The sequence below is a fragment of the Oreochromis niloticus genome, unplaced genomic scaffold, assembly GCF_001858045.2.
Source record: "Oreochromis niloticus isolate F11D_XX unplaced genomic scaffold, O_niloticus_UMD_NMBU tig00001767_pilon, whole genome shotgun sequence".
Lineage (NCBI taxonomy): Eukaryota > Metazoa > Chordata > Actinopteri > Cichliformes > Cichlidae > Oreochromis > Oreochromis niloticus.
In genome coordinates, this window is record NW_020327468.1 from 397,351 (window position 1) to 404,393 (window position 7,043).

Genomic DNA, 7,043 nt, shown 5'->3' on the forward strand with positions numbered 1-7,043 from the left:
GCTTAGCTATCAGTGCAGGTGATTCTAAAAGTGACATAGTATTGTGCAAATGGATAAAAGGGTAACAGCAGCATATGATGAGGAGATGGAACAAACACTCAATGAGAAACTGTTGGGTGGTATTGCACGGTCTGAATTGGAACAGAATAGCTTCGTTATTCCTCCTCAGAAAATCACCTACAGAGTGAGGAAGAATTGTACAGTTTTATTGCCACCAGTACAAAGGATTTCCTATGGCGGTCAGTTCTACATTTTGGAGCAATGAGTCTTTTGCTACATGTGCTCCGATGGGCTATCATGGAGGCGTGCATGGGGTGGGAGGGGTTGTCCATGATACAAGGAAGCTTTTTTAGCCTTCTCCTCTCAGACACCTCCTCCAGGTTCTCTAGTCTGACACCCGGGACAGAACCAGCCTTTTTAATCAGTTTGTTCAGCCTGTTGGCATCGGCTGTCTTCACCCCACTGCCCCAGCACACAGCTGCAAAGAACACAATACTCTCCATCACAGAGTGATAGAACATGGTCAGCATTTTCCTACAAACATTAAAGGACCTGAGCCGCCTCAGTAGGAAAAGCCAACTCTGCCCTTTTTTAAAGACAGCATTGGTGTTCTTGGTCCAGTCCAGTTTACAGTCCAAGTGTACCCCCAGGTACCGGTAGCCCTCAACAATCTCCACGTCAGCCCCTCTGATGGTGACAGGGGTAGGAGGAGGGGCCTGCTTCCTAAAGTCCATAATCAGTTCCTTTGTCTTTGTGATGTTAAGTTGTAGGTGTGTAGCCGGAGGGGCTACTCGCTTTTTCTTTCTCTCTCGCCCCCACTTGTGCTACTGCTTTCTCTCTCTCCCTCCTGTGCTTGCTCCCGCTGCGCGCTTACGTCAACTAGGAGCACACCTGTATATTGATTACAGGGCGGCGTTCACCGTATAAAGAGAAGCCGGGTTCTTTCGTTGGATTATTTCCTCCCGAGCTTCTGGTGCGATACAGCGGTAGACGCTGGCTTGCTGGTTAAATTACTGAGGTGATCAGGTCGGGTGACTGCTACAGGTAGGTCTCCTCTTCGATTTCTGATCTCTCCCTAACGTCGGCAATTAGTAGTTATACTTCTGCGGCCCGCTACAGCGCGACTGTTTCTCTTTCCTTTGCTCCAGCCGTGGTGAGGAGACGCGTGAGTGCATCCGCCGTGCAGTACAGCGCCTCCAAGTTCTGGGGTAAGCCGCTTATTTTATAGCTGCTAGTTTTGTAAATTAAAGAAGACTAAGGTTAGTTTTGCCTTTTTCTTATTTGTAGGGTTTGATTGCTGCCGTGCCCTCTCGGGGACCAACCGCCTGCTTTGGCTACGTAGAGAGTCGGGCACCTGTCCTGCTGCTGTCTTGTTTTGTTGATTTTGTTATATTACGGTTAAACTGTCGGCGGCCCAGTTTTCCCCTGTAGCTTGCCTTTCCATGCCCTTTTGGATTATTGTTCGCTCCAGCTTTTGTGGCTGGCCAGGGCGATTCTCGGCCATACACTGGGCCGGTTATACGAACTGGTACTGCCTTTCCCCTTTCTCCCAGCTGTGGGAAGTTGTGTGAGACCGAGCAGACCAAGGATAATCGGACCCAGCACCAGCTGTGGGCTGGTTTGCCGTGTGAAAGTATTTTTAATCAGTGCTCTGTGGTGTATAACTGGGCGTGTTGTATCACCGACTTTTGTTTTCCTTTAATTGTTTCTTTCTTTTGTTTTCTAGGTTGAGAGCTTGTTTATGTCCCATGTTTTTATCCTTTTTAATGTGTTTATCTCGTGCTTTTATTTCAGCGAACTGAGGATCTACCAGCGGCCGTGGGACCTCAGGTGGTGGGTCGTTTTCCACACTTCTTTTGTTGTACAGCACCAGGTGAATAGACTGTAGTAGTTTTTTTTTTTTGTGTGGTTCTTTTGGTCCACCGCTGCTGGTAAGTCCCAGTTGTATTTATTTTTATTGTAATTTGGGACACCGTTTTAGATATTCAGTGCGCTGTTGTTTTGTTTTTCATTTTACATTAATAAATAAAATTGTGTTTATATTTGAGTTGGCCTCAGTGTGCATCCCTGAACCTGTGCGAGCGTTGTTTTAATTACATTTTATTTTTTCATATTTCCTGGGGGCTAGAATTTCCCCCCAGGTGGCGTTGTCATTTTTATTATTTCTTTTAGAACCCCGCCGACCACTTGGTCACAGGTGGTTAAGCTCACACCACTCGACAAAGCTGTCCACCACACTCCTGTACTCCTCCTCCTGTCCATCCCTGATACAGCCCACAATGGCAGAGTCATCAGAGAATTTCTGCAGATGGCATGACTGAGACTTGGATCTGAAGTCAGACGTGTAGAGGGTGAAGAGGAAGGGTGATAGGACCGTCCCCTGTGGCGCTCCCGTGCTGCTCATGATGTTGTCCCAGTGGCAGCCCCTCGGCTGAACATGTTGTGGTCGACTTGTTAAAGAGTCCATGATCAAAGCTACCAGTGATGCATTCACCTGCATTTCCACGAGCTTATGCCCCAGCAACGATGGTTGACATGTGAAGTCAGGGCCACTGGCCTGTAGTCACTGGGGGTCGATGGTTTAGTCTTTTTAGGGACGGGATACAGGCAGGATGTCTTCCAGAGTGACGGAACCCTCTGCAGTTTCAGACTCATGTTGAAGATCCGATGTAGAACTCCAGACAGCTGGGAAGCACAGCACCTGAGGGCCCTAGGACTGACACCATCCGGGCCAGCAGCTTTACTGGAGTGGAGTCTGCCCAATTCCCTCTTGATGTTATCTTCTGAAAGGGACAGGGTGAGACAGGCCGAGAGGGCTGGAAAGGGGGGGAGGAGAATGGAGTCGATGGGGAAGATGAGAAAAGCTGGGTGTGGAGACAGGAGACGCAGGGCAGTCAAACCTATTGAAGTGTAGATTTAGGTTGTTTGCACTTTTAACGTCCCCATCCATCCCAACACCTCTCTTTTGTTTCAGGCCAGTAACGGCCCACATTGCATTCTCCCAGAGGAGGGAGAGGGATGGAGGTGTATGCCTCAGTAGCATTGGCATAAAACAGGTCCAATGTTTTATTGTCTCTGGTTTTGCAGTCAACATACTGGTTGAATGTGGGTAGAACAGTGGAGGGGTTCACGTGGTTGAAATCGCCCATTACAGCCACAAACGCAGAGGGGCTTCGATTCAGGACATCCGCTGTCGCAGAGCTGATGACGTCATAAGCCTGCGCCGCATTAGCGTCAGGGGCGATGTAAACAATGATGATAATGGCGAGAGAAAACTCTCGCGATAAATAATACGGTCGAAAACCGAGTGCTAACAGTTCAATGTGTTTGTTACATACAGCCATCCTCACCGTAATGTGACTGGGATAACACCAGCGGTTGTTAACATAAAGATCGAGTCCTCCTCCCTTCTTCTTCTCACTGCTGCTGGGTCCCTGTCCACTCTCACACACATAAATTCGTTTAGATCCACCGCCTGATCCCGGATGTTTTTATGCAGCCATGTCTCCTTGAAAAACATAACATTGCATTCTCGGAAAACTTTCTGTCTTTGTTAGCGTCATGATCTCCTCCATCTTATTAACCAGCGATCCAACATTACCAGTCACTACTGACGGGAGAGCAGGACGGAATCTTTTCCTCCTCAGTCTTCATTTTTCCCAGCTCTGCAGCCGCGGTAGTTCCTTTTGATCACCACAGGAATCTCGTGCTGAGCACCGGCATGGCTATGCTGTCTGAGTCCCAGCAGCTGGTCTCGGCTGTAGACAAAGGTTGCAGCGTGGCGTCACGGTCATCGCAGTAGTTTTACATGGAATTTCGCGTCTAAACACGGATAAAAATATCTCAATTACACCAAAAAGTATAAACTGAAAGACTAAGTGGAAAAAAAGAAATAAATAAGAGCAAAAGAAAGAAAAAGGGGAGAGTAATTTTCAACTGTAGAGAGCATGTTAGACAGGCTGCCATCCGTTAAGTGTTCCTTGTTCTTGTCTCTCTGAGCTCATCTCTTCTCTTTCCCCTCACCCTGCAACCAGTCATGGTAGATGCTTCTCCTGGAGCCTGTTTACACTGGGGGGATCTTTGTGTCAAAGGGAGTTCTTCCTTCCCACCATCACCAAGTGCTGCTCACAGTGGATTGTCTGATGGTTGGGGCTTTCTCTCTAATATTGGAGGCTGTTGCCTTACACTGTTAAACAGCTTGAGATGACTGTTGTTGTCTGTTGGGAATTGTCACTTATAAATAAAGTTACATTAAATGTATAGATGTTATTGTGACAAACAGAAAATGATTGTTGACAGATGGATTGTTGTTTTGTGTGTCTGCAGTCTGTCAGGCTGTCTGATCACAGAGGAAGGCTGTACTTCTCTGGCCTCAGCTCTGAGCTCCAACCCCTCCCATCTGAGAGAGCTGGACCTGAGCTACAATCATCCAGGACACTCAGGAATGAAGCTGCTGTCGGCTGGACTGAAGGATCCAGGCTGGAGACTGGACACTCTCAGGTATGGAGAGAATGTCTGATAGAGGAGGAAGAGCTGGAAACATTTCCTGTGTCCTTCACTCACTTCCTGTTTGTTTCCTGCAGATGACACATGAACAATCACACATGCAGGAATATTTTCAGGGACAGACACACTAGTCTAGCTGGATAGTACATGGATATTTATGTAGGGGGTCTCCAAGGAGTCTGTTTGCAGGAACATCTAGGTCACAGGTGTACCTGAGATAGATGCCACTGTGTACCTAATAAAGTGTCAGCCATGTGTATGTTTCCCATGCTGTATGTCAGGCAATTCTAATTGCTGACATACAGCATACATATATTATATTATATTAAATATAAGAGAAAGAGAGAACTTTAAGAAATTAATATAGCCACTACAGTGACCATTGAAACGATGAAAAAATATTGCCGTAAACAGTTTATTTTGCGACAACACGAAACAAACGATAGCGTAAAATGAAACGATAGATGTTTTTATATCATCATCTGATATATATTGTTATATCGAACAGCCCTACTAAACGCTGTGCATTTATCGAGACTTTCAACCCCAGGTACGCCAATTATGGACCTTCGGATCCACATTATGTCAGCAGCTGTTCTCCACCATGAACTATGTCAAAAACAAACACCGCTCACGCCTCACAGATGACAGCTTACAGTCCTGTGTAAAGATGAATGTGACTTCGTACAGCCCCGATTAGCAGACGCTGTGCGCAGAGGTTCAGGAGCAGAAGTCCCATTGTAAACATATCACGGCAGACCCAACGATGATTCCATCGACATACTTTTCAGCTTCTCTTTATTGACCACTTTTCACACGGTTGCTGTACGCTTACAGCCGGCTCTAACTTTTCATCTCACAGCCTGACACATACCAACAACAACACAACAGCAGAGAGAGCAGAGAAGTTAAGGCGGCGAGGCGTGATTGCAGGTGCCGCTCAGGTGCGTCCACCCCCCCTGCAGCGGTGCTGCAGACCACGCCCCGCCACACACATTAACCAGGTAAAATACATATTTAGGCAGAATTTTGCAAATATCTATTTTTCATTTTTTAGCAGCAAAGTGCTTTTTCCCTATTATTTTTTAAAAGTCAGGTCAAGGCTCCAACAGCCCAAAGGCGATATAAGGGTGGCGGCTCACAACAGTTTTTGTTTGCTACATGGATCATTTTAGTTCAGCTGGGTGTCTTTGCTTTTGTTATATTTCTTTAAGAGTTCAAAATGTTTAAATTACATAAATAAAATGTAATTTTCTCTGCAGCAACTTCATGGATTTCATAAGCAACACACCTTAGGTGTTCACACAAAGCTTAAAGGTAAAAAAAACCCCAATATATACAGTGTTGTCTTCATTTTAGATGTCAACAAGTATTTGTGGCTCCCAGTGTTTTCTTTTGCGTGGAAATCGCTTCCAAATGGCTCTTTGGGTGTTAAAGGTTGCTGAGCCCTTGTATAGGAGGACACCTACTCTGTTTCTGCTTAAGTATAAGAGCCCTTTGTTAGGGGGACCACTGGACTCTTAGCAGCACCTTTTTCCAGCTTTTTCCACTGGTTACCAGTACAGAATCCAGTACTAGAATCCACTTCCAGATCTTGTTGTTTGTCTTTAAATCTCTGAATGGATTGGCTCCATCTTATCTCTCTTTAACAAAAATAATCCAAGTCGAGCCCTCAGGTCTGCAGATAAGTAGCTTCTGACCAGAACTAGCCGTAAAAACAGAGGTGAGCTTTATCGATCGCTGCAGCCAAACTCTGGAACAGTCGCCCTTCACATCAGGTCGTCACCAACACTCGACATTTTTAAAACCCGGTTGGAAACACATTTGTACTCGGAAGCTTTCAATTCTGACGAGTCTTCATAGTAATTACTGTGTATGTTTCCTATTTTATCTCTACTCTGTGCAGCACTTTGGCTCAACCTGTTTTTAAATGTGCTGATAAATAAATGTAGATTTCTTTGAATAAAACAGTGGAGCCGAGCTTTGAGCTCAGTGTGTAACAGTGTGTGTATGAGAGCCATGTAATGTCCATGTGTGCATGCTGACTGCTCTGACCCCTCCTCCTTTCAGGGTGGAGCCTGCTGGAGTCCGATGGTTGACACCAGGTCTGAGGAAGTGTAAGTGTGTTTTTAATGGGATTCATGAAAACAAAGCAGCACACATTCAACCATCTTCATCATGTCAGGAGTCATCATCAAAGTGTCAATCAATGAACAGATGATGGATCAATAACTGCAGCTGGATTGTGTTTGTTCTCTCCATCAGATTCCTGTCAACTCACAATCGACACAAACACAGTGAACACAAACCTCCAACTGTCTGACAACAACAGGAAGGTGACACATCTGGAGGAGGTTCAGTCATATCCTGATCATCCAGACAGATTTGATGGTTTATATCCTCAGCTGCTGTGTAGAAATGGTCTGACTGGTCGCTGTTACTGGGAGGTCGAGTGGAGAGGAAACGTTTATATATCAGTGAGTTACAGAAGAATCAGCAGGAAAGGAGACAGTGACTGTGTGTTTGGATGGAATGAT

General features: G+C 45.8%; 1 long non-coding RNA gene across 2 annotated transcripts; it reads left to right on the top strand.

Moving 5' to 3' along the window:
- Positions 1 to 1,064: 1,064 nt before the first annotated feature.
- Positions 1,065 to 4,375, top strand: LOC109199716 (uncharacterized). 2 transcript variants are annotated; one of them, XR_003217623.1, is made up of 3 exons: positions 1,065 to 1,208; positions 1,288 to 2,797; positions 4,327 to 4,375. It is a non-coding gene; the product is annotated as an uncharacterized LOC109199716 (long non-coding RNA). The 2 variants fall into 2 exon arrangements; XR_002060030.2 differs by having other exon boundaries at positions 1,288 to 1,833; positions 4,327 to 4,342.
- Positions 4,376 to 7,043: the final 2,668 nt, after the last annotated feature.